This window comes from Malurus melanocephalus, unplaced genomic scaffold (assembly GCF_030028575.1).
Source record: "Malurus melanocephalus ecotype Western Australia unplaced genomic scaffold, MMel_1.1 scaffold_883, whole genome shotgun sequence".
Lineage (NCBI taxonomy): Eukaryota > Metazoa > Chordata > Aves > Passeriformes > Maluridae > Malurus > Malurus melanocephalus.
In genome coordinates, this window is record NW_026624115.1 from 652 (window position 1) to 23,933 (window position 23,282).

General features: G+C 42.3%; 1 protein-coding gene and 1 long non-coding RNA gene across 3 annotated transcripts in view; one reads left to right on the plus strand and one right to left on the minus strand.

Annotated features, from left to right (window-relative positions):
• On the minus strand, positions 1-17,777 carry LOC130585391 (uncharacterized). 2 transcript variants are annotated; one of them, XR_008966594.1, is made up of 3 exons: positions 17,613-17,777; positions 4,003-4,066; positions 1-1,691 (listed from the first exon to the last, which is right to left on the minus strand). It is a non-coding gene; the product is annotated as an uncharacterized LOC130585391 (long non-coding RNA). The 2 variants fall into 2 exon arrangements; XR_008966595.1 differs by having other exon boundaries at positions 1-1,796.
• The window catches only part of PROSER2 (proline and serine rich 2), a 24,845-nt gene continuing 18,969 nt past the window's right edge, over positions 17,407-23,282 (plus strand). The window contains exon 1 of the mRNA XM_057385862.1: positions 17,407-17,549. The gene's annotated coding sequence lies outside the window, so the exon portion shown is untranslated. The remainder of the gene's footprint in view (positions 17,550-23,282) is intronic.

The following is a 23,282-nucleotide window of genomic DNA, read 5'->3' on the forward strand; positions in this document are numbered from 1 at the left end:
TTGACAGCAGAAGCAGCCTAAAGTGCTTGATGCAGACATGGATGTCTTAAATTAGATCAAATTAATCCTATCTATGGCTGCTAAAACTCCAGATGTGGAGGTATCATTTATACATACATGGCCCCACAAAGCCAGTCCCTTTTCCACCACAAGTTGAAAAGAACAAAATTTCCAGTTCTGCAGCAAGTTTTAATTTTGGGAATGGAAACTTTAATTCACTATTAAACTGTTGACATAGAAATGTGAAAAATGTGCATCATTGGCACTAGCTGTTTTAAAAATAATCTTTTATTGGCACTACTAGGAAAGATGAGTAAGTTTTTTACAAACTCACATAGTTTAGGAACTGTTGTGAGCAATTAAGAGAGTGAAGAGTTAAATCTGGAACCCAGTAACCTTCATCATGTCCTTTTCAATGCAGTAAGATGCTGCACTTAGACTCTGTTCCCACACACTGCTCTAAAAGCATTAGGAAAGAGTACATTGTTTTTAAAAATATTTATATTTAATGGCTATCTTGCAACTACTCAGCAAATCTCAACTGGCTCTTTTGTTCCAGGCTTTTAGAAATAAGTACATTATCTGATTTTTGCAGAACAGTGCCCTTTCCAGCTAACTGCAGTAATAAAATGGTTTCACTGGCCACCTAAAAGCATGAGTGACAGTTTAGATGAGCACACTCTTTCAGATATATAGAAATTCCTCTGCTGTTGATTGCCATCTACACAAGATAGGTTTTAGCATTATTATTAACTTCAATCAGATCTTGAAGAGAAAAAAAAACCTTGTTTTAACTCAATTTTCACAGTATTTGTATCTTTTCATGCCATAAAGTAATTACATAATTATAGAATCATAGGATCATCCTAGAGTGGTTTGGGTTGGAAGGATACTTAACAGACCATCTTATTCCAACTCCATGGCAGAGATACCTTCCACCAGATCAGGTTGCTGAGAGCCTTTTTCAGGCTGGCCTTAAATATTTTCAGGGATGGGGTATCCACAGCTGCTCTGGGCAACCTGTGGTGTTGGTGCCTCACCACCCTCAAAGTATTTCTTCCTAATATTCAATCTAAACCTACTCTCTCTCAGTTTCAAACCATTCTGCCTGTCACTAGTGCTTTTGTAATTAGCAATCATCAGTTCTAAAAATGTTGGCATCCACAAGAACATTTCCCTCTTGCTTGAACCACCAGACAGAAAAGCTTCAGAAGGTTTTATAACATTCCTGCACTGGCCCCTGAAGACTGACAAAACAACTTAATTTTTCATTTCTGACTTGCATGGGCTTTTTATTTTTGTCCACATCTGCCCTTTTTGTTTAATTTCATGGATTTACAGGCTATTCCTGGGAAACAGAGCAGTTCCAGAATTGTTAATTAAATACTACAGCCAAGAAACAGCAAACCAAATGATAGATGGGGAGCCTTACCACCATGGTTATCTGCAGCCTGAGGGAAGAGTTTGTCCCAAAATAGCAAGGAGCCTGTCTCTTGTCACCCCATCCATTTTTATTAAAGAATCTTTCTGCAGCAAAGTCTGCCAGGTAATTAGCCAAGTTTCAAGTCACCCTAATTGCATGTGGCTCCGGAAACTGAGTACAACTCCATCTTCATACAGCTTCTAGGATGCAGCTTATCCTTGGAAATGACCAACGGGGACATGTTTTCTATCCATAGACACAGGAACAGCTGGAATGGAGACCAGTCGTGATATGCAATCAAGGAATTGCCCGTATGAATGGAATGGACTGCTTCAGAGTCCATGGAGGCCTTAAAATAGCTGTGAGCCTTTACCTGAAAATTTTAGAAAAAAATATATGGGCGATGTCTAGAGGATACGATCTTTATCACTTGTGATGTAGCTTCAGGCTCCCCTCATGAACAAGGCAAATGAAAAGCCAGGGAGCAGTCACAAATAACACACGGCACAAGGTTATTCCTAATTCATGGGCCAGGCAACAACCTGCCTCACCACATCACTCGGGGAATATGAACTGAAAGTAGAGTAAAACAGAGGACTTGGGTAATGGGCAAGGTATTTATACCCTTTGTGCTCCACAGAGCCAAAGAACAGTTTATGTAAGCTTTTATATAAACTTCACACAGTTTCCTTAAGGCCACCCAACCCAGAATTCAGTGGCTTGGGTAAAAATTAATTTTGAGTTGAAGTAATCTCCTGTGGAGGAGAGAGCTTGAAAATATGTCCTACAAAGGCCCAAAAAGCTGGACGTAGTTAACATTAAAAATACATGACTACCTCATTGGCAGGAGTCAGCATCAGAGTTTTTACCACCTAGCTCACGATTTCTGAGCATTTGGATGGCAGCACCGTGTCCTTCACAGAATTGCCTCTGGGTAATTCCTGTATTGTCATTCCCGTATTGCAGATGGGGAAATTGAGGCCAAATGTGCTGTGCCTGAGGTCTCACGGTGAGCCTGTGGCACTGTAGCAATGGCACTCGGAATGCTGACACCTGCTCCTTGTATTTCTCCAGCCACAAAGTTTTCGGTAAAATCAGCAGAAATGCAGGACAACGGCGTGCCCTGAAGTGACTACAAAGGCTTCTGAACAGGAATTATGAGCTACTGCATCAAAGGCCTCTTGCTTGACATTTATTGGCTTTTTGATGAATGTTGGGGTAATTCTACTGTCAACAGTTTCTCATTAGGAGCCTGGCAATGTACTTTCTGGCCATTATCTTTCTCAATATCACACTGAGTTGCCACAAAGAGCAGGGATTTTATGTAAACCCCATCTATCTCTGTAGCTGCAAACTTTTCTAATAATTCTACATTTAAATAATCTCATGGAAATGCTGGCTGCCTTATCTAAGCAATAAGGAGACTAGACAAATGGTTAAATTTCCATGAAGACCTAAAGCTACAGGACAAATCTCATACTGCAACGAGTAGGATTCGTTTGTCTTGATTCCGCTGGCATTGCACCTCAATTATACTAATTCTGAATTTCACTGCTGAATAATGCATTCCCTTCCTGCTTTATACTTGCAAAGGAAGGAAAAAAACATCCGAGCTGTGCCTTTCTCACTCTCCATAGTATGATTTACCATCTCCTGGCTGTTTGTGGTCAGTATTAGGAATTATTTTTGTCAAACCCATATATTTTCTAAAAAGAAAATAGTAGAAATATACCCTTAATACCATTGTGTATTTGGAAAGGGGAAAAGAGTTGATTCAACTTTGATGTGCCCAACTGCAGGAATTTTCATGCTATGAGTTTTAAAACATTAACACTTAATTTAAATATTTGTATCCTGGAATCATGATAATGGGAACATCACAGAGGTATTGTATATTTTATTGATTATGTATGTTATAGACAAAGAAATTAAAACAGAACCAGATGATAAAAGAACTAATGAAATTTGTACTACTACAATGGGTTTGATTCATGACTGTTGTTCATAGCTACTTAATATGAGAAACTTTAATTTTCCCTCCTAGAGGCAGGATGGCATTTTCAGCCTGTCAAATCCAAGACTTGTAATGCTGTGGAGTTAACTGAAAACAAACTTTTCCACCAGCTCTCTAACCTAACTTTAATGGCAGTGCAGATTAACCTGTTGGATTGAACATGGGTTTAGGTATTGATCTCATCCACCAGGATGCTGAATGAATGTCTCCTCCCAGGAAGACAGCCCGGTGTGGATGGCAGTGTCTGAGTCTGTCACTCGGCTCGTTAGAGCCCTGTCAGGAGCTCTGATGTAATGAGCCATGTCTCAGGGAGCAGAAGCAGCTCAGCTTTCTGAAGGAGTTTTTAAGGACACATTCCCTGCAATAAGGGAATGTTGACATTCAGGCTGCCTCAGCTGCTGATGTCAGAGAAGGCATGAGGTCTTCCAAAGAGGCACTCAGGTTTTATTCCAGACCTGTCCTCCTATAAACAATTACAGTGGATGAAATCATGTTTGGAAAGATGAGTGATGTTTTCCCTGTCAACTCTGCCCTGTCAGCATCAAGGATAATGTGATGTATGTACCTGCTTTGGTCTTCTCCACTTCCTGGCCCAAAATCATTCTCTGTGTAGACAGTGAGTGATGCTTCTGGAAAGAAACAATAAAGATTTAGTAAATCATATATAGAACACAGGGGAAAGGAAGAAGGAAATGAACACATGAAGTCATTCTCTTGTGGTCTTCAGTCTAGATAGGAATATTTTGTTTCTCATTCCTGTTTAATGAAACAGACCCTTTATGCCAATAAAACTTTATCATCTCTGGTTTAAGTGAATCCTATAACAAAAATCCCTATTCTGAATGTTAGGATACTGTATAAATATAGACATGGTGAATCATTCTGAGTTAATCTCCCTTCTCTTTTAGGACCTCACTACTGTGCTTTTTCTGGTTTTGTCTGTTGGTTTGGTTTTGAGACCTCAGCATGAAATCAGAACTCTTATTCTGGTTTTTTTCTCTCCCTCCTTGGGGGTTAATTTTGTTTTAATGGATGCTGAGATTCTTACATGACTAAAGTACTCATTCTTACATGAATCCTCAAATCTGAGACACAACAGATGAAAGAGTAGGGTAATGAGAGAATTTGGCTCTCTCAAAGAAGGCCCTGCAGGAGAATCACTGAGGTGCTTTCCAGAGCACCTACGCAGAGGACTGGAAAACTGACCTAATTTATCAGTTTTTCATTGGGACCAGCAAGAAGATTCATGCAAGGATGAATCTTGCATGGCCCCTTATTCACTAGCCTGAGATTATTATTAATTATCAATACTATTACTTATTTTTATAGTTACCATAATTCATGCTACAATCTGTTTAATCACGTGACAGCACTAAAGTTTGGGAATTTGGATTTTGATATCTCCTCCCCATGACTGGGCTTGGAAGCTGATCTTAATCACTTGAAATCAGAAGCCTTTGCTGCTTGAAATGGGGAATAGCATTTTTCTGGCAGTAAGAGAAGACTTTATCCTTTTACAGAGCCTAKGAAAAAGCACTTGGTCCCTACCATGTACTCATCACAGTAAAATGGAAGTTATTGAAGATCAAAGTCCTTTAGCTTTGCTGTCTGTTGATATTCCTGTAAGCTTTTAGTGGTTTTCCACATAAGCATTTATTCAGAGCAAGCAACCCAAGAACATTTCTATTGATAGCCTGAAATCTTTATGAAGTACTGGATGGTTGAAATGCAACACCAATTTTTTCAGCATTCATAACGATCCCAAACAGTGAATTTACCACAGGAAAAGTCTTAGTAAAGAGCTCAGTGGCAGTTCATAAGTTAAAAAAAAGTGTTAAAATGTCCCAGGCCTTTCCTTCCCATTTACTATAATATTTAAATATATTTCTATAAGCAATTTTTCAGACAAATCTGAAATGTAAATAAAATAAATAATAAAAAAAAAAATCCTCCAACAACAACAAAACAGACAAAACAAAACCAAAACAAATAAAAAACCCTGATTCACTTCCTGGCTTTCTCACAAAACTCCACTATGACCTTGGGCAAACTGACAGAGACCAAAAAGAAATGTGACTGTCCAGTCCAACCTCCTATTTATCACAGGTCATTGCTTCTGCCTGCTTTTTCCCCAAACAACATTTGGATTGGAGCTGTGGTTGAACTACAGAATTATCTAACTTTGTGATGAAAAAAAAATTTAAAGAAAAAAAAAAGAAGATGCCAACAGTGCGATCCACTCTCCTTGCAGTCTGGACTTACGGTTATTTTCTGCTTTGAACTAACCTGACTTCCCAGCATGGTACCAGAGCTGCCTTTTGTGGGCTCAGATAGACCGTTCAGTATCTTGATGACTTACAGGTAAAATGGGGCTAATCATTGGGTTTTTTCACTATGTTTTATTTGTGTTGTCTCTGTACACCTCTGTCTCACCACACCAGCTCTACAGTGAAAACTTGGCTCTCACTCCCCGTACACTCCATGTCTTGCACTACAGTTTACAGTGGACTTTTCTTTGATGCAGGATAATTGATATATGATTGATTGTTTGAGGTGTAGCATCTAAGTTACAACAGTGAGAAGGACATTTTAAAAATCAAGCAATGAACCCCAAAAATCTCTGTCTGAGGGAGGATCTGCAGATCCCCTGAAGTTCTTGTTTGCCGTAGAACAGAAAACACGCACTTTACAGCGAGGGCACCGTACACCGAACTGTCGGCAGAGGGCAATGGCAGCTCACAGCTTGAAGCGGCGTTCGGGAACTGCTGCCAGCCTTGTTTTTCGACTGGGTTGATCCCAGGGATTAGCCCCTGGTTTATTACGAACAGCACATGCGAGAAGGTACCCCTGCAAGTCAGGGGTCTAAGCTTTCTTCTCCCACTTTCCCCGCCTTTGCATCGTCGCTGACTACCTTGGAGGACCAGGGGCAATCTGATTCAAGACAGACAACTCGGTACTAAATTCCAGGGAGATCTCGGCAAGCAAGAGGAGTTCTGCTCCTGTTCTGCTTTAAGGAATACACCTATGAGAAATACAGGTGTGTCTGAAGAGCTGGGCCATTTAGCTGATCAATTTGGGAAAGCATGGCTGTTCTGGCTTTCCTGGGGTGTCCTCATTTTAGATCCAAATGGGCGTGTGTAGATTGGTAAAATGTTCTGGAGGGAACATGTGATTCAGAAAGACCTTCCAAGGAGATTGTGTCAGCAAGCCAGCTAGATGAGATGAGTGCAGTGTGACCGTCATGCCTTCATGCCTCGGGTTTTCAGGAAGATCCAGAGGGTGGGTCTCCCAGCCAGGCTTCAGCTAGCCGGAATCTCAGTGCTGCTTCTTCCATCCACCTTAACAGGTGAACGAAGTGGCATCATCTCTTCTTTCCATGACTCAGTTTCTCCACTTGTAAAGGACGTTCTAAAGTTCTGTGTGACACACTGAAGGCAGTGAATGATAAGAATTAATCAACTGTGGTGCTCACAGCCTGGTGATGAACTAATGTGCTTGTCACTGCTGGCCCAGAGTCTGCTGGGTAGAAAAAACTTCTGAAGGTGTTAGTCCAGATGGACTGTAAATGCCAAGGCACAGCAGGAGCTATTGAAAAACAAAAATATTCTCTCAAGTCCTCTCCCAGCAGGAACAATATTCCAACTGTAATGCTGATATCCTACCAAGTCATTCCATCCCTCAGGCCAGGTGAGCATTTTGCAGGTGTCTGTGAAGATAATCACTACACTGTTGTAACTATGAACGAATACAAATACCAGGTGTCTCTGTCTGTGCCACAGTTTTATTCTTGGCTTCATGAAAAGTAAGACAGCATGACCCTCTCTCATGATACTTTTAATAATATTTGGGATTTCAGGTAACACTGGTTATCAGCCAATTCTCCCCAAATTCCTGAACTGTAGAAAAAGGATGGGGAGCACATGCATTGTTCAAAGCCACCACACTGAAGGAAAGCCGCAACTTCAAACACCAAAAGAGCCAGTACAGGGGGCTGTGCTGGAGCAGCAGAGGAATTCAAACAAACAACATTGAACAGCCAGCTCTGGAATGCACTGAACTCAGCCAGGTCAACAAGAACACCGATAAGGTGGCAAGTGGGGTCCAGCCCAGGCCAAACCTGCAGGAGCCCATGGCAACGGGGTACAGGTTATGTCAGCTTTGTGCCCAGCAGCTTCTGGACAGCTCTCAGCAGTGGATTGAGTGGAAGATGTAATTTAAATGCTTAGCCATTTTCCACACAAAGGCTCCACTCAGACCAGTCAGCTGTGATTCAACACCTTTTCCACCAGACAGCCTCAGTCCTGCTGTGCAGGTGTGCTCCCACAGAGCCAGGACAGAGCTGACATGTGCTCTTGGCTTTGTTTTCCTCTCAGCCATTTTTGAGCTTTCCCTGACTGGGAGAAGCTTGTTCAGGCAGGAACCATYTCAGACTATGGCCATCTGTAACCATAGATATTGAGCCACCACCAGTAACATCCCTAAAAGCAAACAGCTGAAACTTTGGAACAAAAAGCAAATGTTACCTCAGAGCGATAAGCAGCAATGACAACAGACCTGGCAAGACAGTATTTTAAACCAAAAATGTGCTAAATAAATATTTTTGCAGCCTGTTTTGAATATTTTTTTCAAAGAAGGCAAAACGTTGGTTTTAGGAAAAAACATTCAGAACATCGGTTCTAAGCAAGGTTATTTTTTTCTTCTCAATTACAAATAAATTTTAAAATATTAAAATKAAAGTTTATGCAAGTATTTCCATATAAATTAAAAAACAAAACACTCTTTCATGTGGACAGAAAGTTCTTGTTAAGGCGGTGGTTGGTTACATGGAGGATACAAAAATAGCTGGTAATATAAGTGTATACGGGATGCCATTAAGAAATCAAGTGCTAATGAGACTGCTGAGGACTGAATCACGACTGCCTGTGGCTATTCCATGACAGATCTTCCAGGAGGTGTCTCCAGCAGTCATGAGTCAGATCTCTGCCTCTGCAGGAAACTCCCTACAGAGAAGCTGGCAGGTATGTCCTTAAAGGAAAAGGAACCAGGGTCTTCCCTGGCTTTAGCTCTTCCAACTTCAAGAACAGGTCACAGAGGCAGCTTGGAGTGAGCATGGATAATAACAGCCTGAGAAGTCTCTGTGCACTGGCACGAGCAGGAACCAGCAGCACTGCAAAGGTACAACAGATGGCTGGGAGCCAGGTGTGCTCCTGTTGGTCCTTGAACCGATGTTTGCTCTGACACTCTTGTGATCTTCAACACAGGCCTAGAGGACAGACTCTCACTGCCTGAATTAAAATCTTGCCTTTGGTTACCCTGGGCAAGGTTAATGACTATAATTTATTAAAAGGTGCATAATGACTTGTTAAATTATGTTGAAAATGGTAGTTGCATGAAAACAAGTTACAAAGTGTACTGACAAACAAAAGGTTTGCAATGTACTTGCTTCCAAATTAAACACAGCTGTTAAAAGTCATCCATTTGTCACTTTTGGAGGGCCAAGAACAATGTATTAACTACATACACATACAGATGCCATGTACTGTTCTGTTTGTTGGTACCTCAAATGCAGCTGTGTGATGGTTTCCTTCCCATAATCTGCATTCCATGGACTTCACAAGACAGCACCTACAGCAGAGTCTCTATGGAAAGCACCAAAGGAACCCACTGTGAATCACCTCTCTCTTGGCTGTGTCCCTSTAGCAATGTGCTCCCAGTGAAGCAGCACCCTTCCTTGTGAGAACCAGGAAAGTATCCATAGGTAGTGCCTCCCAAGAGGCAGGGCTGGCRARAGAGGAAGGGATTAATGCACAGGTGACCTCACCTCTTCCATCTGTACTGATGTTATTCATAAAACATTTTCACAGCTSTTAAAGAAAAACTTGGTATTACAGACTGGAGATGTTTCTTTGGTATTTAGCATTTGCAAGAGACACTGCATGGCTAGAACTGAAAAAAGCTTCCAATGTTCAAATTATTTTCTCCTGTTACCAGGGTCATTCTCTCTCACTACCCTTTTGCAAATCTCCTGATATCCAGTGTCTGAAGCTCAGGTCACCAGCCAAAAACTATATCCAAGCTCAGAGCTAATTGTCTAAGCTCCTTTTATAGTTATAAAGAGGAAGAAAAGCTTCAAAAGATCAAAACATCTGAAATGCTGGGAGGTACAGARCTGCCTACCCATAGCTGGTAGGGAATGGATGTCTCAAAGCACTTGACCTTCAGCAAGAAATTACTCAGGAGCTGTAGCCTGACATGTTGTCCTGAGCATAGGCATATTTTCAAGAGTAGAACAGGAAGGCTGTTGAAATCCACAGAAGTTTTTAAAATATATTTTCATGTTATTTGCACTTATATGTAGTGACTTTGCACTTATTTAAGGGCTTGAATATTGCTCTTAACTTGATAAAAGGCCTCTCCCATTCCAGTTTGAGAGGTACACACAGTAGCAGTGTCCTGACTCAGAACAGACCTGTTCGTGCAAGATATATTACTGGTTGTCCCACTGCCTCTTCCATGTGTCTTTGCACAGCATCRAGGAGAAAAATGGAAAAAAAAAACCCAGCAGTAACAAACGTGCTCTCATTCCTCACTTTCAAGGATGAGATTTCCTTTTTATGGAGATCTCTCAAGTTATTTACTATTGGAGCCTGATATCTTTAATGGTACCTTATTCCACCAACAGAACAAGTTATTCTGAAAAAAAGCCAGCTCTTTGCCTCTGCCAGCTGCATGCAAGTACAAAATTACAAAGCACTCACTTAGATGAAGTGAATACTTCATTAAACAATTAAGCAATAAGGCACAACAAAGGCTGTGGTTTCCAGGCCTTGTTCTGTAATTGTATCCTGGAGCATTAGGAGAACCAGTGTTCAAACATAGGGTTGCAATTTAGGTTAGGATTATCCTCTAAYAGCCTTGTCCTGTGGGATTAGGGGATTGCCACTATGGGGAATTATTTTATCCATCAATGGCAATGTGAAAAACATGATTTGTCCCTGAAGATCTGGAGGTAAGGATTTCCATTCCTCTTTGCTCCCTTCATCTTCTTGTTATAATGTCTTGAGTAGAAGCTTTTAACTCTGCTTTCACTTTCTGAACCGTGAAGGATATCCCCCAGTCCAGTTTTCCAGTTTTCATGTAGGTAAAGTCATAGAACCCAAGTTTACAACTAACTGTCCCTGAGTGTCCYCAAACACACTGTGGATAATACTCTGAACCTGAGGAACACTGAGGATGGAAAATGTGAGAGCCACTCTGTTGGACAAGGTTAAGTTTGTGCTGAAATTTTCTGAAGACCTCATACAGCACTTGCAACCACTGAACTTCCATGGAAAGCTGAGAGGCTCCTGAAGAAATAAGGCAGAAACGAATTTCAGTGGCTGACAGGCAGAAACTGTTAGGATTGCAGATGAAATTTAAATGTCTAAAGTCCATCTGCATTCTGCTACAGAGGTCTAAACCCCTTTCCTGATCTAGTAAAGGCCTGACTCAGCTCCTAATGAAATAACTGGGATTTGTTCCGCTGACTTGAATTTGACCCTGGGCAGGGCCCACAGGCCCACCAGAATCCCTTTCCAGAATATCCTGGATGACAATGGCAARTCCTTCCCTCAAACACAATCCATAGGGAGTCCCTCCATCCTGCTCTCCTTCTCCACAAACCATTCAGTCCTGCTAAAACAGTAAATACAGCTCAAATGCAAGATACAGCTTGTTGTATCACAGGACACCCTGTCCTTGGGAACTGGAATTAAGATCATCCAGGCACGCATCATCAGCCAATGGAATACCATTAGAAGAATTAACTTTCAGTTCTAACAGAAATCAAACCAGAAATTTAAAAAAAAAAAAGAAGAAAAAAGGAAAAAGGGAGAAAGAAAAACAAAAGGGAAAAAAAATAAAAAGAAAAAAGCACAAACCACAAAACTCCACAGCAATTAAAAAAGACAGATTTATTTCCAAGTACGTGTATTTTATGTTCCCTTGGAATAAATAATTTTCTATATTTCTTTTATTCTAGCTGCACTTCTCCCCTTTGGAAACAGTATGATTAATATTTAATTCAATTCAATGACATATGTCTCCATTCCTCACAGGAAAATAAGTTGCATTAATTTCAAACTCACTGACACTGGRAAATAACCAGTTGTTTATGCTCATTGGGATATATGGGAGAACAAGTTTATCATCAAAKGTCAGAAAACATATGTTTTAAATAGCAGAAGCCAAGGAACAGCTACTAAAATCAGGCCACTTTTAACCAGATACTACCACACCAGTAAAAAGCTGTCCCACCCCCGTCTAAACAAAACACAGGAAAAGGGAAGCATTTGCTCTCAGAGTAGGAACTGCTGAAGAAAAAGATGAAAGATTAGATCCAATAGAGGATTTATGAGCCAAAACTAGAATTTAAATGAAAGTGAGGTACTGAGTGCCAAAAATACACCCCAGCTCCCATTTCTCTCTCCTCCAGGTGAACTGCAGGCAAAGCCTGAAGGCAGCACAACTCATTAGGGAACATGTTCCGCTGCAGCCTTCTCCTCGTACCTGCAAATCTTGTCTCACCAGTGAGGTGCACAAAGACCAAAGTAAGGAGAGGAGAGAAATTAGGTCTGACTTCCTAGACAACTCACTGCTATGCCTATGAGATCAGGGAAGGAAGAGGGACATGGCTTCATGRAGAAGGCAGTAGGAAACCACCAAGTCAATAGGGAGAGGTCTGGGGAACAWGGGTAGGTCCTGAAGCACAGCTGGGGTGGGGGTGATGGAGGAGGAGGCAGAAGGGGTTGGGGACAATGAGCTGGCCTCTGCAGTGCAGGGAGGAGATAAAATACTGAAGAGGGAAGGGGCAGCAGGGAATCTGGGTGTCCAGAGGGCAAAAGGAAGACTGTGAAGGCTGGCAGGAGAGAAGTTAATAACCACAGCTCATGATGCCTCCAGCTCTGCTTCTGTACAGGGAAAGAACCKCACTGCTCACAGCAGCCTCAGGGCCATTTCTCAATTAATTTATAACATAACCTGGAAATTAGATATTCTTTCGGTTTAATCACAAACAGGGCTCTTTAGGTGATCCTAAAGAGTACCAAATAAATACTGTSTCTGCTTTCCACAGGTCTTATCTCAACTATTTTTTACAGCAAGTGATGATATCTCAAGTTGCTTGTCTAGGAAGTGAGACTGTTGTCTCTAAATCACCTGTTCAAACTCATCTCTCACTTTCCACACGTGTACCCTGATCACCCAGAGAAGGGATGGAAGTTGCTCTCTGCAGCTCAGAGATATTCCTGTCCCTACAGCAATGGATCTGATTTCAGACCTCTGTCTCCCTCAGCTTAAAGTTTGGCTTTGTCCCACAGCAGTCCAAACCAAATGCAAAAACATCTGGGTGAAAAAAAAAAAGATATGAGCACCTACCCAAAATGATCACTGAATCATAGAACAGCCCAGGTTGGAAGTGACTTCAAAACATCACCTAGTCCAGTCTTTCATGAAGAAGGGAGCCTTGATGGGGTTATCTAGCATCCTGTCCAGTGACATCTTGAAAACCTCCAGCTCTACCTGATTGCTTGGGGAGATTGTTTCGGTGAGTGACTCTTCTCACTATAAAAGCTGTGTTTTATATAAAGATGAAACCTCACCTTTATATAAAGCTGAAATCTGCTCCAAACAAATGAGCAATTTGTACTCATTGCCGCTTCATCATCGGCACTACATCTCCTTGAGAAGACAGAGCCTCTACTCTCTTTGTAGTAACCCCATAAGTGCTGGAATACTGTGATAAGGGCGCCCCAAAGTCTTCTCTAGGGAAAAAAGACCTAATTTGTTCCGTCTTTCCTCACGGGACAGCTTTGGTTCCGTCTTTCCTCACGGGATCATGTTGGTGGCCCTTCTCCAGTCTGGCTGTGTCTTGAATTGCATAGACCAGGACCAAACACAGTACTTCAGGTGTGGCCTGTCCTCTAATGAGTTCTTGAGTTATGTTGTCCCAGGTGCAGGACCTTGCCTCTGGTCTTGTTAAATAAACTTCCTACAYCTCTTGCTAGTCCACTCTTCCAGCCCACCCAGGTGTCTCTCTAAGACAGTTGTCACTTCTCACATGTCCATCTCATCACCCAGTTTAGTGTCATCAGCAAACTTGGGGAGGGAGCTTTCAGTTTTGTCTTGTTTGTTTTAAGCTGTTTCACTATGCAAACCTGCCTGGCCACAAAACAAAAGCCACAGAGTTGGCAGGAGGGAGGCAGCAGTGACAACTGGGCCGGGATATCTRACTGCTGCTGAGTCACAGGCAAAGCCCCAAGTTTTGGTTACTGTAAGTTTATCTCATTGCTTGGAAATGCATTCTGCCAGCTGGGCATTGAAAAGCAAGGAGTGCTGTGACACTGAAGCTGTCCTTTGGCTCTGGCTGTAAGTGTCCTGCCAAAAGAAGGAAGTGGTCAATCACAAGGAAAAGTTGTATGAATCAGTCCCAAGGCACATTTCATGTGGTATTACTGATTGTAAACAATAACAGTGACTGTGCAATACCTGCACTACTGYTGGTACAGTACTTTGTACAATAAAGCCATGCTCTTGTCTGAGGTTTCTTATGGCCCCTCTCATGCAAATAACAAATCATGATAATACCATGTTTATCACAACACTAAGTCAACCATAATGACTAAACGTAACCCAACCTTCACTTTGGCTAAAACCTGTCTCTTTCATGGTTATCTCATATCTCAGTGCATATTTATTTCCCTATTCTGTCTATCTGTTGCCTGTTCTTTTACTTTACATACAGTGCCTCGTACAAGAGACTCTGAACTTTAACTGTGGAGCTTTCTAAGCCTACTGAAATTCAAGTAAATAATAGGTAGCTTCCCATCAGTCTATGTTTCCTTTCTGACTGCTCAGTTCTATTAATTCTTATCAAATCCAGGCCACATACAGAGAAAAAAAAAAAAAAAANAAAAAAAAAAAAAAAAAAGACAGACCCAAAATGAAAACTATTCATGAAAAAAGTCCAAAACAGGTGAGCAAGATCTCTTTGATCACTGTTTCTTAGTTCAGTGTTCTACTCTCAGCTATTTGCAGTAGCAAATACAATAAGCACATTCTGTGAGAAGAAACATGCATTTTGGCCTGTAAYACAAGGAAAAGGAGTCAGATTGGCAACAGGAATTTTATAAACAGGTTTGTTCTCATGGCTCTGTTTTGGGCAGCATTACCAGTGTACTGACACTGACAGCTGGATGTGTCACCCTCCACTGATGCGGCAGCAYGATAGAAGAAATTAGAAATGCACATAAAATACTGTTTTGCTACATTAAGTAGCAACCAGAAATGTCAGTATCACATGTTAATTAATGATTAATGCTGGAGGAAGGAGATGCATACCTCACATATTTTTAAACTGGTATAACGAGTTTTCACYGAGCAGAGGAGGGAAGCTCTCTATAATACATAGTAAYGTGCTGTGTACTTGGAACTGTGCTCCATAAATTTCCCCACCTTCAGGACAGAATGTGTCAACACACAGTTGGTCTCCTAGAATAAACTTGGTCCCAGGATTAGCAATCAGTAACGTTGAAGAATGAGGAAAGAAGAAAAAATCATACAAAAGGACAAAAAMCTCTTTTGGACACACCTGCAGTAGAAAAATGTCGACAGGGCACATTATTAATGTAAGAATACATTACTACTGATATTACGAGGTGAWGAGAGTAAATAAAGAAATAAAGAAAATAACACTGTGGAGCTGATAAAGCCCTGGATTGTAAAATCTTCCCCAACGTGATGTCTTAGTAAGGAGAATTTTAGCTCAGGCAGGGTCAGTTAGCATATAATACATTGTAAAAATAATACATTAAAGTTATTCCACCATGATGAATCTCAAAGCACTCTACATCTGTGTATTGATGTTCCCATACTGAAAATCGGTAAAGTACACRCTTGCCTTTAAGTATATTCTTGAATTAAATGTTCCCAGAACAGAGATGCTCTCCTTAGCYATGGTGTCCACGCTGCATATATGCAGTAGACACCACTCCCACTTTGTTCCCTGATGAAATAAGGCACTTTCCTCYCCTGTTGTGTAACAGTTGTTACACAGGACTGGCATATGATCCTGCACCAAGTTGTTGCCAGAGCCAAGAATGAAAGAGAAAGGTGGGATTCATTTAGCCTAWCATCAGCAAATTACAAACAGCCCCCAGTCAGGAGAGATACATTTTGGACTCTGGTCAGGCTTCACCACTACAACCACTAGAGACATGTTTCCTCACAATGTGATTTGTCCAGCCTGTTTTAAGTTGGTGAAAATTCCTGCTCCCTCTCTTGGCTGTAGAATGACCAAATATCTTAGATTAGGCACCAGCTTTAAAATAACCAAAAATTACATAAGSTGAATTTCTTTTTGGAATCTCAATCATTCACTTTCCTCCTGGACACTGCCCCTGTAGGTCTGGGGAATGCTCAAGAGAAAGTTACAAACTGGGAATGGTCTTATCTTGYCCATCCCTCACTGACCCACATTGCACAGCACCCCCTTCCCTGTTCTGTTACATCATTTATTTGGGTAGGGGGCATATATTTTTGAAACATTTCCATCTTCCATACTTTGAGGTACTTCTTGTTTTAGGAATATTTCAGCCACCACAGCATGGGTGAAAAATAATGATTTCTGAGAGCAGCTTGAAATTTTTACAGTGTAATATAAGTCAAACTGTTAATTTGCTGACTGCCATGGCCTTGCACAATGAAGGAGGGAGAGGATGTGATCACTTGTGAGTATGATGACATATTATAACAAATAGGTGTACAAATAGGCAATATTTGTTATTGASCCGCTAAGTATATGGGTGGCACAGATTAACAAGGCATRTAAACCTTTCCCCCACTGAGGAAGSAGACTCAGGCAGTCGTGTCAGYAATTTTTTCTTTTCTTTTACCCTCACAATTTCCCAGTAATTTAGTGGAGGGACAAGCCCCTCAGACACCAGATCCRACACAATTTATGCCTCAGAATCATAGAATCAGAGAACAGTTTGAGTGGGAAGGGGRCCTTGAAGTTTATCCAGTTCCAACCACCCATGACGGGCAGGGAAGGCCACCTTCAACTAGACCAGGTTGCTCAGAGCCCCATCCAGTCTGGCCTTGAACATACTGGGGCATGGGGTGACCTTCCCAGGGCATGATCAGGGCAGGCATTACCTCAGGATTCTCTGAGGCAAACAAAGATGTCCCTGTCCCCTTACCCACTGTGCCCACCATGGCCCCCTCACAGCTCTCTGCCCTCACAGCGTGGCCGTGGAGACCCACGTCCCCCACACTGCAGGGGGACACAGAATCACAGAATTGGTCCGGTTGGAAGGGACCGCAGTGGCCAAACAGGGCCATCCCAGAGCACACAGCACAGGACCACATCCAGATGGTTCTTGAATATCTCTGGTGAGGGGGACTCCACACCCTCTCTGAGCAGCCTGTTCCAGTGCTCGGTCACTRCACAGGACACAAGCTCTTCCTCATGTTCAGCTGGAACTTGCTGGGYATCAGTTTGTGCCCTTTGCCTCTTGTTCTATTGAGAGGCACCACGCAGCAGAGCCTCGTCCATCGTCTTGACACTCTCCCCTCCGATACTGATAGACCTTGAGGAGGTCCCCTTTCAGTCACCTCCTCCCGAGGCTCATCAGGCTCATCTCCCTCGCAAGTGAGATTCTCCAGAYCCCTAACGAATCTCACTTGCCTTTCCTCGCAAGTGAGATTCTCCAGACCCCTGACGAACTTCCTAGCTCCAACACACCGGGGTCCGCTCCTGGGGCAGCGCAGCCCCTTAGCCCAGACCACACCGCAGCTCTCCCTCGGGAAGGAGGACTGACTGACTAACTCCCTCCCTCACGCCCTGCCCCGAGCGCCGGGACAAAGGCGGCGGTCCCGCCCGGGCGAGGCGGAGCCGGGCCAAGCAGAGCCACCGCCCGGCCGCTTTATCCGCCCGCCGTGGGTGGCGGCCGGCGCAGTGCGCATGAGTTCGGGGCGGCWGCTCGGCGGAGCCCGCGGCGCCGCTCCGGCCACCTGCCCGCCCTCCGCTGGGGCTCGTTCCGTCCTCGGCCGGGAGAGGCGCGGATACCAAAGCCGGTGAGTGCCGCTCCCTCCTCGGGGGGCTCCCCTTGCCCTGCGCGGGTCCCCGGCTCAGGGTACCTTCTCTCCCCACCAGCTCCCGGGCTCGTCTCCGCCGGGGCTCGGGTCCGCTGGCGTGAGGGGACGCGCTCCCGCCGCTCCGCCTGCCCCCGGCTGGGTCTCGCTGTGGGGAGAAGCCGCTGAGCTGCGCGTCCCTGTCAGCCCGCGWCGGGAATGGCTCGGCGTTGCTCTTATTACTCACTAATGGATTTCTAATTATTCTTCCCTCCTGTTCCGAGAGCAGCGGCGGGCGGGACGGAGGGTGCTCCGTGCGCTGCGCGGGCGGGACCGGGAACAGGGACAGGGACCGGGACCGGGTCCGGCACAGCCCCGCAGAGCAGCTTTGGGCTTTGGTTTAGTTTTAATACACGGGCRGGTAGCAGAAAAACTCAGCAAACCGCTGCCCTGCTGTGTCTGAGACTTGGCTTCCCGCTGTTGAGCTGTTAAGAATTTTTTTCTCCTGTGGATTTCTTGTTCTTTCCTATCATAAYCTAAAATTTTCTTCTGCTAATGGGCAAATCTAAGAAAATGTATTTTAGTAAAGGTTTCATACCCGTAAAAGTTTGATGTATGTTGTTCCTGCCTGACTAAGGGTGATGGGGAGCAGCTGCCTTGTGCCTCCTCTTTGCTTTCCGACTGTCTGCAATTTAAGGTTTCCGTTGGAAAAGCTGTTGGTGTAAATAGTTGCAGATTCTAGTTCAGAATACTTTTTTCCCCCTTCCGTGTCAGGTGCCTTTTCCATCTGGAGGTCGTAAGCATGAGATGGCTGCTGCTTCTTAAGATCTTAATCTTAGGTGGTTCAGGCGAGGTTTACTTCGTGTAAAGAGAAAGCACAGCCTTGAAAACACTCTCGGGATTTTCAGTAATCCGTGATCTCAAGGGCATGTTTCCTGAATAGTTTTTGTTTTAGTGTCGCAGCGAGACGAGGTTGCTCGAAGTGGAGCTGTGTTGTGCTTGGTCCTGTGCTTGGGTGTAGCAAGAGATGATTCCTGTGATAACAAGCATGGGGATGAAATAGGGAAAGATGAAATTAGAAAGCCTCCTCCGAATCTTTCTAAACATTTTGCAAGGTTTTTAAACTATAACAAGTGTCGGAATGTAACAGTTATTTCTTTTCCCCTCCCTTTTATGAAGGGCATAGAAGGAAAGACTTCTTCCCAAACCTTAAAGCGTRAGTTTTGGCTTTAAAAGCTTTTGCAATTTCTGGCTTATGCTAATAAAAAKGTATTATTTTAAGACTTTGCCACAGATCATTGACTAATGCAGCWTTGCAGATGGTCTTCCTTGTRCAGGTAYTACTTTAAAGAATGATGATTTTGKCTTTTCTCCTTTYTTTGCATGAATTACTSTTGTATAAGGGGGGAGCTGATGTTTAAACAGTAAAAAGGGGGGGAAAAGTTGCTCACTTGGGTGTTCAAGATATGAAGATACTACTGATTTCTCAGAAATTGATTTTCCCAGCAGTGTCTTTCTTACCAAGGATTTGTTTGGGGGTTTTACTATACAGAATGAATGAGTAAAACCAAGTTCTATGACTAGAAGTGCGAGTAATGCCTGGCATTAGAAAGGGACGGGGAGATTCTRTATTGCRTCTCTGTTTTGTCAGTAGTAAAACYCTTCTCCTCCTGTTAGTCATAGCTGCTTTTTCTCTGCATGCTTCTGAGAGAAATATTAACCAAGAATGTTGGCAGACGGATTGCTGGTTGGATATAGTAACTGGAACAACTTAACTCCTGAGCAGTTGACAAGTCTCAGGCTGACTGACCTTCTGAAATACTGGAGCATGAAAATAAACGGGCATATGAATGTGGCTTTCAAAGCCAGCCAGACAGGCTGCTACTGTTACCAAGTGCTCCCTCCTCTTTTTTTTTTTTAATTAAAAAATAAAAGCAAGTAATTTTAATTTCCAGTATAACTAAATGCTTAAATATATTCTTTTCAGTTGGGTGCATGTGGATTATCCCTGTACCAAGTAAAGTCCAGGGCCAGGACTCTACTGCTCTGTTTTGCTAGAGCTGTTTTCGACTCTGTTTACCTTGGGCAGCCAGACCTTTATGTACTTACATAGGAATGAAATGGCCATAAATTAGTTAATTTTTAAAGTAAACAACCTCTGCTTTGTGCTTCAGATGTCCTCTGCTTTCTTCCCTACACCAGCACAGTAGTCACAAAAAGAAATGTAGGAGAGCAGCCTGAAGTCCTGTTGTGAGAAKGTGACACAGCTCTACTGGGGCTGARAATTGTCTTACTATCCTAAATACTCTGYAAAACAGGATTTGGCTCACCATTGCTATGACTGTAGCAGTAGTTACATAATGAAACCCTAAACCCCAGCAATGCTGCACCTGTAACAAGACAGAAGTTGACTAATTACAGAGGCGTCTGTGCCTGAAATTGTTTATGTACACTTCATGGTTCTAAAGTGTTGGCTGTCACAGATAGCACCACCCTGRTGTTAACAGAGGAGATTTGAAAAGAGTAACTTGAAAAGAATAGRATGTTTTCCTTGTTGAAATTTGCATTAAGACCTTTGAAGTCAGAGGAGAGCTCAGCCATCACCTGGATGCGTTTAAAGCCCCATATAGGATTGGACTAGGCAGCTCTGGGTATCACACAGTTGTCCCATGAGCAGCTACTGGTCATCAAATCTCAGCTGGAGAGTAGCAGTGACAGCCTTATCATTATCCTTAGGTATGACCTTAATCTAAAGAAAAGCAACTACTTGTCACTGGCTGTAGTTTTATCTTTAATTGGGACAGGAAGGATTTCTGTCAGTGTAAACATATGGGAAATGTGAGCATTTTAGGGATGTGGCAGTTTAATCCACKATATTGTATACTGGCCTTTGCTACTGGCCTTCATTCTGGGCAAAAAGATTCAGCTGATGCTGTTGCTGATGTAGTGAACTGGGAACAGAGTTTATTTGCAAGCGAAAAGGCAAAGATGTGTGGGTACATGCTTCACAGATGCCTTTTTTTACCCCAATAAATTCTGTCTTTAGGGTGAGCCAATGTGCTTAGCATCATCAAATCCTGCACTGATATTCCACTATTTGCCTTAAAAGAAGGAGCATTTCCCAAACACTGCAGAGGGGAATATGAGGTACTGATGATTTACACTCTTKTGCTGGTTTGGTTGTAGGTTACAAGATCTCTAAAGTATAGGGTCTCAAAACARTAAAAAGGTTTTTCTTGAAAATCTAGAAAGACCAGTTATGAGTGAAGCACAGTATGGAATCCTYATTTTCTGGTATCTTGAGGCTTRGATTAACAYGGTCAAAGGTGTGACCTTAGGCATTGTTTCTGACCAAAGCATGATTTGGAGAATTCATTGTAATAATTGAATTATTACTTTGGTGATGAAAATGTTGGTTTGTGATTGTTTCCTTTCTTTTTAAGTGGTTGCTACATTTAATTTGAGATCCAATCCACCAAACCATTTAAGCATGTGATGAAATGTCCTAGTGAAGTCAGATTTAAGTTTTACTGAATTGGTGCCTTGCCCATCTAATTCTTTCAAAAATGTATATACGCAGGATTAGTTATTTCACTGTTGGCGGTTCTCACAAATTCTACTGCAAGTTCTATGAATGAGATTCAGTGTGTTTCTTGAGGCTCCAGCTTCCAGAATTTGAATTGTCACAAGTGTGCCACAGGAACCAGAATGTTTAGAATAAAATGTCAGGGTTACATACATTGAATTCTGGGAATCTTGCATGGTTGTTGGCATTCTGTAATTACTTTGATGTAGTTGTGTATCTGTCATGGGCTGCCATGAGAGCCCCCGAGATCACACTTGGCTAAACATTTTTCTGTCCTACTGGTCACCCATTTTGCAAATCAACAGTGATGTCCAAGGAAGTGTCTATACAAATCCTGTTGGCCTAGCTCTAATTTAGTGTACCTTGCTGTCATGGATTCTGTGTCTATGTAGTTTTTGTTGTTGTTGTTGTTGTTTTTTTTCTTATTAATGGTCAGCATTTTTGTTTTTCTGGTAATATTGTGGTGACAGTCCCTCTCTAAACAAGGGCAGGAACATTTCCGGGTTACTGGATGCTGAATAGCCATGACTGTTTCAAACAGACAGGATTTTTTATGAGCAGATAAAGAATGTGAATCATACTAAATGTTATCATAAGCTTCTACACTTATGACTTGGAGAAGACAAGTCAGAATTTAACCACGTTGGCCAGTTTTGGTTTACCTTGCTACCTAAACATGGGTTGTTCTCTGTTGTTACTTCAGTTTTGTTTCAATTCTTTCTGTAAGAACAGCTTATAAATTTAGTGCCTGATTGAGTGGGGGTTTTATGTGCTCAGCAAAACCTCTTCAGCTGCTCTGTGCGCTCCTAGAATTRTTCAACTTGCCTGTGAGGTTTGGCCTTTGTAGGCAATACTATTACTTAGTCTATTGTTTTATCAGAAAGCTTAAATCTGACTGTCTATCACAACAGTAGGGGTTGCACTTAAAGCTCAAGGATTTACTTAGCATTTCACATATTGAAGGAGATRAGAAAAAATCAGTTGCTGATAGCCTTGTTCAGAAAGAGGAAATGTGTCCACCATAACTAACCATCAGTTAGTTTTGAGGAGTTTGGAACAGTAGTGGTTCAGTGAAGACATGTYTTGGGCCAGCTGATTTTGTGTAGCTCTGGTCTTGTACATCTGGTTTAAAGGCATGTTGGAGGAGCACTTAATACAAGGGAAAATTCATGAGGTTGTTAGACACAAATACCTGGCCTGTTTTGGGAAGCTCTGTGGTCTCCTGACCACAGCACGCAGGAATTTGAATGAATTCCTACTCTCCTGTGCCTTGTTTTACGTGCTCTGCTATTAACTGTCAGAGGCTAATAGAGATACAGGTTTCCAGTCTGTCCCTGTACCATCATTTTTGTAAAACCCATCCCATGGTAACACTTCCAATGACCACAGACTACTTCCGGATGTTTTTTYCCAGGTGCTTAGCTCTCCAAACTCAACCACCACCATGGAGTGCAAGGTGACTGACAGTGTGTGTATTGGTCTGTCTGTACACAGCTGACAGATTAAACAAACCTTGAAGTTCACTGGCCACTTCTTCTGTTTCAGTGGAATCACTGAGAAAGAGACAGTTAAGAACAAATTGTGTGTGTGATGCTCAGAGTGCACTTGAGGCTTAGAAATCTATCTTGAGAAATGTTGCATGCAAACAATGTTCTAGAAATTGTATGTATAGTGAAAGGGACAGACTGATCTTCTACCCTTTTAAAAATGTATGATAATTTTCTAAAAAGTGTCAACTCACCTTAAGTGTATTGTGCAGTTAATGGCCTGGTGCTGTCTGCTGACTTTTGGCTTCTGGCTTACGTAGCAGTTGATTTTTAGCATTTAAATGTCTTGCACTTTTGTGGRATTGATCTTTTTGCCTATTAAGCTAGTCTTCAAACAAGATTGTTAATAAAAAATTCTTTCAATCTCCTGCTACTATAGAAACAGTCCCTTGTAAATGCTAACATTGAGCTTCAGTGAGGAAGTAACCTTAGTCAGCAAAACTATAAAAATATCCTTTTTGAAAGGACAGACCACACCTTATCTTTGATGGCAACTTAATACATTYTCTCTGAATTATTTGCCTCTGTCAAAGCAAAATTAAATCTTTGGAGCTGAAATTCAGTGCTAACTTCAAAATCTTTCAATTTCCTCCTTCTATCTGA